Source organism: Thamnophis sirtalis, unplaced genomic scaffold (genome assembly GCF_051295495.1).
Source record: "Thamnophis sirtalis isolate CommonGarterSnake01/CBP01778 unplaced genomic scaffold, rThaSir2_p1.2 scaffold_2, whole genome shotgun sequence".
Taxonomy (NCBI): domain Eukaryota; kingdom Metazoa; phylum Chordata; class Lepidosauria; order Squamata; family Natricidae; genus Thamnophis; species Thamnophis sirtalis.
Window position 1 is genome coordinate 106,190,629 of NW_028261382.1, and position 7,798 is coordinate 106,198,426.

The window sequence follows — 7,798 nt, forward strand, 5'->3', positions numbered from 1 at the left end:
TATCTTTTGTTTTCAATGTCAATCTATCTATCTCTGCACAATCCAATATTTTCCGGATTATATTTTCATCCGGTGGGGTGTTCTCATTTTTCCAATATTGCGTAAATACAATTTTTGCTGCTGTCAATCCATGTAACATTAAATATACAGTCCAGTAGTGAAACTTAATTTTTTTAATACCGGTTTTGTGGGCATGGCTTGGTGACAGTGGCAGGGGAAGGATACTGCAAAATCTCCATTCGCTTCCCATTCCTGGGGGAAAGATATTGTAAAATCTTCATTCCCTCCCCACTCCAGGGAAGGATATTGCAAAATCTCCATGCCCACCCCACTTTAGGGGAAGGTTACTGCAAAATCCCCATTCCCACCCCACTCCAGGGAAGGATATTGCAAAATCTCCATTCCCATCCCACTCTAAGGGAAGGTTACTGCAAAATCTCCATTCCCACCCCACTCTAGGGGAAGGTTACTGCAAAATCCCCATTCCCTCCGCACTCCAGGGAAGGATATTGCAAAATCTCCATTCCCACCCCACTCCTACCACCAGAGGTGGTATTTGCCGGTTCTCCAAATTACTCAAAATGTCTGCTACCGGTTCTGCAGAACCTGTCCAGACCTGCTGAATTTCACCCCTTTGTCATAACTTTCTGGTATTATACCTAACAAGAATTGCCTCTAGAATTTGATACACCAGATGCACTCTATGTGGTAATAGAGACTGAACAGAAATATTCAGGGGAGTTTTTATATAAAGCACGGGGTTCAGTCAGTGCCAACATAGCAGGTGAGGATTGATCTCCTGTAAAAAACATGAAAAGCTTTTGCATCTAGCGTGAAAAAGAAAGTTTGAAACATGCAAACATACTCTGTGCTTTGCCTAATCAGGATGTTGCTCACTGTGGTACCAAGATGTGGTCATTGACTTCTTAAGAAAATCACGATTACTAGATAATCACTAGGCAGTCAGTGAAAAGGTGGAGACATCTGATCCAGGAATCCAGGAAGTTAGCATGAGAAGTCTTTGTGTGGGTGTGTGTGTGTGTGTGTGTGTGTGTGTGTGTGTAAGTATGTATATATGTATGTTGGCCCTTGTTCCTTAACTCTTCTCTTCTCCTGGCAGTTCTGCCTACGCATGCATTGGGAACAGGCTCCGACTGTTCTTCTACCCCACTTATATCTGACTCCGAAGGCAGCTGATAGCTGTTGGATGGTTCTGGCCCTATCTCTGCCTCCGACACAGAGCCCTCATCAGAGCCTTCCCCAGACTCCAGGACTGGCCCATGTTCTTCCCCAACCTCCTCACTGTCTGAGTCTGTCACCATCTCCACTGGCCACTGGGGTGTGTGTGTGTGTGTCACAACACAACCTACAACTACCAATCCTTGTTGTTTCGGCTGTCCCAGCATCCCCCTGGTTCCCATGCTTGCAATCTGGATGCTCCATGAGATGTTCTCCCTATGATGTGATTGCCAATTGCAACCTTCCCTAGCATCTTCCCATCCGACCCAGAAAGTCAGATGGGAAGTTGCCAGGAAAATTTGTAGCTTGCTGAACTAAGATTCTCACACCTATGCACCCAACCACCTCGCCCCCCGCAATTGCTTCCAACATGCCAGTCATTTTTAGACCACAACATACCCACCCTACTCATACCTCACAGAACCATAGCAATAGCAGTTAGACTTATATACTGCTTCATAGGGCTTTCAGCCCTCTCTAAGCGGTTTACAGAGTCAGCATATCGCCCCCACAGTCTGGGTCCTCATTTCACCCACCTCGGAAGGATGGAAGGCTGAGTCAACCTTGAGCCGGTGAGATTAGAACCGCTGAACTGCAGATAACAGTCAGCTGAAGTGGCCTGCAGTACTGCACCCTAACCACTGCGCCACCTCGGCAATGTTCTGTGCCACATACATTCCCCAGCCCTCCCCAGCATGCCCACACATCAGTGGTGGGCTTCAAAAAAATTTCGAACCTACTCTGTGGGTGTGGCCTCCTTTGTGGGAGTGGCTTGCCAGCCATGTGACCTGGTGGGAGTGGCCTGCCGGCCATGTGTTCTTTCTCTCTCTCTTTCCTTCCTTTTGTCTCTCTGTCCATTTTTTCCTTTTTTTCTTTCATCTCTCTCTCTCACTTTTTCTTTCTTTTTTCTTTATTTCTTTCTTCCTTTCTTTCTCTTTCTCTTTCTCTCTCTGTGTGAGTCTCTCTCTGTGTGTGTGTGTGTGTGTGTGTCAGTGCAGTGGTGGGCTTCAAAAAATTTTCGAACCTACTCTGTGGGTGTGGCCTCCTTTGTGGGAGTGGCTTGCCAGCCATGTGACCTGGTGGGAGTGGCTTGCCGGCCATGTGTTCTTTCTCTCTCTGTCCCTTTTTCCTTTTTTTCTTTCATCTCTCTCTCACACTTTTTCTTTCTTTTTTCTTTATTTCTTTCTTCCTTTCTTTCTCTTTCTCTCTCTGTGTGAGTCTCTGTGTGTGTGTGTGTTGTCAGTGGTGGGTTTCAAAATTTTTTGGAACCTCTTCTGTAGGTGTGGCCTGCTTTATGGTGGAACCTTTTCTAACCGGTTCAGTAGATTTGATGAACCGGTTCTACCAAACTGGTGTGAACTGGTAGGAACCCACCTCTGCCACACATCCCCCTGGAATGTGCAACCCCTTGGCAACTTCTACAGTGCCCTTGCTTGTAGATTGCTAGCTGAAATACATCATTCCAAAGAACTGAAGAACTCTATGAATGACAGAAAGTTGGAGGGAAAAGAATTATCACATTTTTACTCAGTCTTCAGGATTAGCTCTCGTGACACTCTTTTTGGAGGTTTAAAAACACTTTATTTGCATTTTATATATGTAGCAAGAAAAAACACCATTTTTCTACTCACAAGATATATCTACTATTATCACTATTCTCCAAAGCACCTGAGGGTAGAACAAGAAGCAATGGGTGGAAACTAATCAAGGAGGAAGCAACTTAGAACTGAGGAGAAATTTCCTGGGAGTGAGAACACTTAATCAGTGGGACAACTTGCCTCCAGAAGTTGTGAATGCCCCAACACTGGAAGTCTTTAAGATGTTGGCCACTTCGTCTGGGACCCTCCTTGGTGATTATCCAACATTTTTCTTTTCTTTTTTTTATTTTCATTTTTTAAAAATAATTTTTATTAAATGTTTTGATCTTTCAAAACAATGGGAAAGACACAGCAAAGAAGAAAAAAAACACAATAAGACAAAACAAAACATTATAGGCAGTGGGAGCTTTCAAAAAATTTTGAGCCTACTCTGTGGGTGTGGCCTCCTTTGTGGGAGTGGCTTGCTGGCCATATGACCTGGTGGGAATGGCTTGACGGCCATGTGTTCTCTCTCTCTCTCTCTCTCTCTCTCTCTCTCTCTCTCTCCCTCCCTCCCTCCCTCCCTCCCTCCCTCCCCCTCTCTCTCTCTCTCTCTTTCCTTCCTTTTGTCTCTCTGTCCCTTTTTTCTTTTTTTTCTTTCATCTCTCTCTCACCTTTTTCTTTCTATTTTTCTTTCTTTTTTCTTTCTTTCTCTCTTTCTTTCTTTCTTTCTTTCTTTCTCTCTTTCTTTCTTTCTTTCTTTCTTTCTTTCTCTTTCTCTTTCTCTCTCTGTGTGAGTCTGTCTGTATCTCGTTCTCTCTCTGTGTGTGTGGCTCTTTGCCTCTCTCTCCCTCCCTCCCTCCCACTGTCTCTCTCTATGTGATTCTCTTTCTGTTTCTGTCTGTGTGTGTATCTCTCTCCTCCCTCCCGCTGTGTCTGTGTTTGTTTCTCATTCCCTCTATCCAGTGGTGGGTTTCAAAAATTTTTGGAACCTCTTTTATAGGTGTGGCCTGCTTTCTGGGCCCACTGGTGAAACCTTTTCTAACCGGTTTGGTAGATTTGATGAACCGGTTCTACCGAACTGGTGCGAACTGGTAGGAACCCACCTCTGATTATAGGACAAGGTTATAGTGAGAGGAAGGCAATGCAGAAGGGAGAATTATAAAAGCTGAGAAGCAAAGCCGATAACCAACATTTTTCTACTCACAAGATATATCTACCATTAATGAGTTTGAAAGTCTGTTGGTAGATGTCTCTCTGCTTTCAGGAGCTTCATCTTCCTTGAAGACTCTTTGAAAAATTGCCTTGATGCTCTCCCCGCTCTGAGCTCGTTTCTTTCTCCCAACCAGAAAATAAATCACTGGGTTAACGCTGCTGTTCAGGCAAGCGCTCAGATAAAAATATGAAGTAACTTTAAAATTTTCCCAGATATAACTCAGCCCAAGAAAATGAGCAGTAACTATGTAGAAATACAACGGAAAAGTGAGAATAAGGAAACAGAGAAGAGTAATTAAGATCATCACTAACAGCCTTCCCCGTTTGATCTGTTCAGGTTTCATACATATTTTGATGAACAGGATCACTGTAGAGGCTGTGATCAGTGGAAAGCAAAGCATAGCAATCACAACCAGATGGAGGCTATTGATGACGTCGTTTGGAAATAAATGTTCCATAATGTTCTGAATTCCACCCAATAGGAAAGAGAGGATCCAGAAGAGGGAACAGATAGCAGGGGACAAATACATTGGCCGGGAACAGTGATGCCAGATTGGGAAAAAGACAGACACACATCGGTCGATGCTGACAGTTGTCAGGAGAAATAGACTATTAATATACAAGCTATCTGAGAGGCTACGTATGACAACACTGGAAATTGCTGATAGTGGCAATACTTCAAAATATTGAAGGGAAAGTATTGGAAGAAATATGAGGACCCCCAAATCAGCGAGAGCTAAATTCAGAATCAGCACAGTGAAAGGGTTTCTTTTCATCTGGAAGCCGAGTAGTCAGATGACAATTCCATTCAATGGGAGTCCTATAGAGCAGACGATGAACAAGACTGGCAATACGATATGCTTAGTTTGGTTCTCATTGAAATAATTAATAATATTATGCTCTTTTGTAGCATTCCTATTTTCCAGGCTGAGATTCCTCAAGGGACTTTCGTAATGCTCCATAATCTCTTCTTTTAGAATTAAGGTCCCTATTAGAAGTAAAGAAAGACAAGTGAATTCATAATTCCTTTGTCATGTCTTAATAATGACAATATATCAAGAGTGCCTTGATTATAAGCAATTCCATTTAATGGGAGTCCTATACATCAGATAATGAAGGCGACTGAGAATACAATAAAACTTACAAAATCTGGGGATTTTGTGGGAATCTCCACTCACAATTACAAAGGGAGAACTTTATGAAGGATATAAAGTGGCAAACTAGCTGAGAAATAACTCTGGAGAATATGAAAGGAGAAAATGTGGAGTATTTCGTATCTTTTCACCGAGACTATTAACTTTGTGAAGTTTCTGCTGTTTTAATTTTCCTGAGATATTTACCCTGCTATGTTTAGATAGATAGCATTATATTGGGAAGTTAGTCCACATGAAATCAGTTGCAATGTGGGTGCCAAATCAATATATAAATATCACAAGAAAGATTTTGATATGAAACATCAGATGGAGAAATTACTACTTAAATGGATGAATATTAATGCATTTGCTTATGCCTGAATTAGATTAGTTCTTCCAAATGTCTTACCTCCTGAATCTATTAATCCAAGGTCTTCAATGTTGGTGAGAAACAGTTAGCCTGTCATGTTGTTGATGCCACACTCTGCATTCCTGGAAGTACCATATTTTTTGGAGTATAAGATGCACTGGAGTATAAGATGCACCTTAGGGGGGTTTTTTGGAAGGGGGGGGGGAAATAGGAAAAAAAATCTGCCTACCAGGTATTCATCTGGCTAGCGTCCTTAATCTGGTCAGCTTCAGCACATAAGTTTGCTGGTTTTGAGTGTGGTGATTGGAGATAAAAAAACCAGCTTCTAATACAAAGCTACTTGTCGAAGAGAGAAGCAATGAGAAAATCAGGCAAAGCAGGGAAGATCGCTTCACTCATTAACGCCTCATTAAGTCTGGAAAAACGCTTCGAAAAAGCTACATTCAGAGTATAAGATGCACCCAAATTTTCAGCCTCTTTTAGGTGGGGTGTGTGTGCGTCTTATCCTCAGAAAAATACAGAAAGTAGTTCCGTGCAAAATTGTGGGGATTTTGTGGGAATCTCCACATACAATTACAAAGGGAGAACTTTTTGAAGGAAATAAAATGGTAAACTAGCTGAGAAATAACTTTTGGGAGAAAATTTGGAGTATTTCATATCTTTTCACTAGGACTATTAACATTGTGAAGTTTCTGCTGTTTTAATTCTCCTGAGATATTTATCCTGTTTTGTTTAGATAGATAGCATTACATTGGGAAGTTAGTCCACATGAAATCAGTTGCAATGTGGGTGCCTATCAATATATAAATATCACAAGAAAGATTTTGATATGAAACATCAGATGGAGAAATTACTACTTAAGTGGATGAATATTAATGCATTTGCTTATGCCTAAATTAGATTAGTTCTTCCAAATATCTTACCTCCTGAATCTATTAATCCAAGGTCTTCAATGTTGGTGAGAAAAGGTTAGCCTGTGATGTTGTTGAGGTCCAGAATGATGGATGATGACCAAAGCAGTACAAGTTGTAGAGAAAATATCGTTTTAAAGTCCTGGTTTTTCTTTTTTTAGGTTGATCGTATTTCAGCAGATGACAAAAAGTAGCTTCCACTCATAATAGGCTTTTCTTACAATGTCCAAAACTTTCTCCATCATCGAAGTGAACTCGAGAGATACGTTGTTGAATAACTTCACAGGATTTAATATCGAAGAAGTGGGTGATAATAAGCAGATGTTTTGAAGAAAATATTCTTTCTGCTCTCAGACAAGGAAGCAGAACTTGCTAAAAGGCTGATGAGATATAGTCTGCATCTTGCGTAGTCAGCACGAACATCAAATGATAAGATAATCTGGGTCTTGTCTTTGCAAATTAATCACCAATTGTGAACAAAAAATTCAAACAAAGCACGCAAACCTCGGCAGCTATCCGAAAATTGAATACATGCACACACACAAACACCCACACACATGGAGTTGCGTTGGTCTCCTCAGCTAAGATTTATCACGAACTTCTGCTCTTCTATTGCTGATCGTCATGTTAAAATGATGCAAATTCCTCTTTTTCTTTAGCCTTCCTCTACACTGGCTCAAGAAACACTTTAGTTAATTGACCATTCTAGATTTACTGAGGCACCAGTAGGTCTTCTGAAAAGGGCTTAGTGCTGTTGCAACAGTGCCAAGGGAACTCCTCAAGACACCTTCATAATGCTCCATAATCTCTTCTTTAGAATTCTGGTTCCTGACAGAAGTAAAGAAAGAGAAGTGACTTCATAATGGTTCATAATTGGTTGCGGCTTAATAATGACACTATAGGCAGAATGCCTTGACTACAAGTAATTCCACATAATGGGAGTCCTATAATGAAGGCAACTGAGAATACAATTACACTTCATATAAGTTAACCCCAATTACTGATAGTGTCATAGCCCAAACATTCTTCCAAACTTCTTCCCTACCTGAATCTATTAATCCAAGGTCCTCAATGTTGTTGAGAAAAAGTTAACCTGTCCTGTTGTTGAGGTCCAGAATGATGGATGATGACCAAAACAATGCAAGTTGTAGAGAAAATATGATCGGATTTAAGTCCTTTTTTTAAAAAAAAGGTTAATTGTAGTTCAGCAGATGATGAACAATATCATAATAGGCTTTTCTTACAATGTCCAAAATTTGTCCGTCACTGATGTGAACCTGAGAGATACATTGTTGAATAACTTCACAGAATTTAATATTTTTTTATTGAAAATTTTTAGAAAAAAAAACTTTT

The 7,798-nt window shown here is 40.9% G+C and overlaps 1 pseudogene; it reads right to left on the reverse strand.

Annotated features, from left to right (window-relative positions):
- Nucleotides 1-4,015: 4,015 nt before the first annotated feature.
- On the reverse strand, nucleotides 4,016-4,993 carry LOC148049105 (mas-related G protein-coupled receptor member H-like; annotated as a pseudogene).
- Between the last annotated feature and the right edge of the window lie 2,805 nt (nucleotides 4,994-7,798).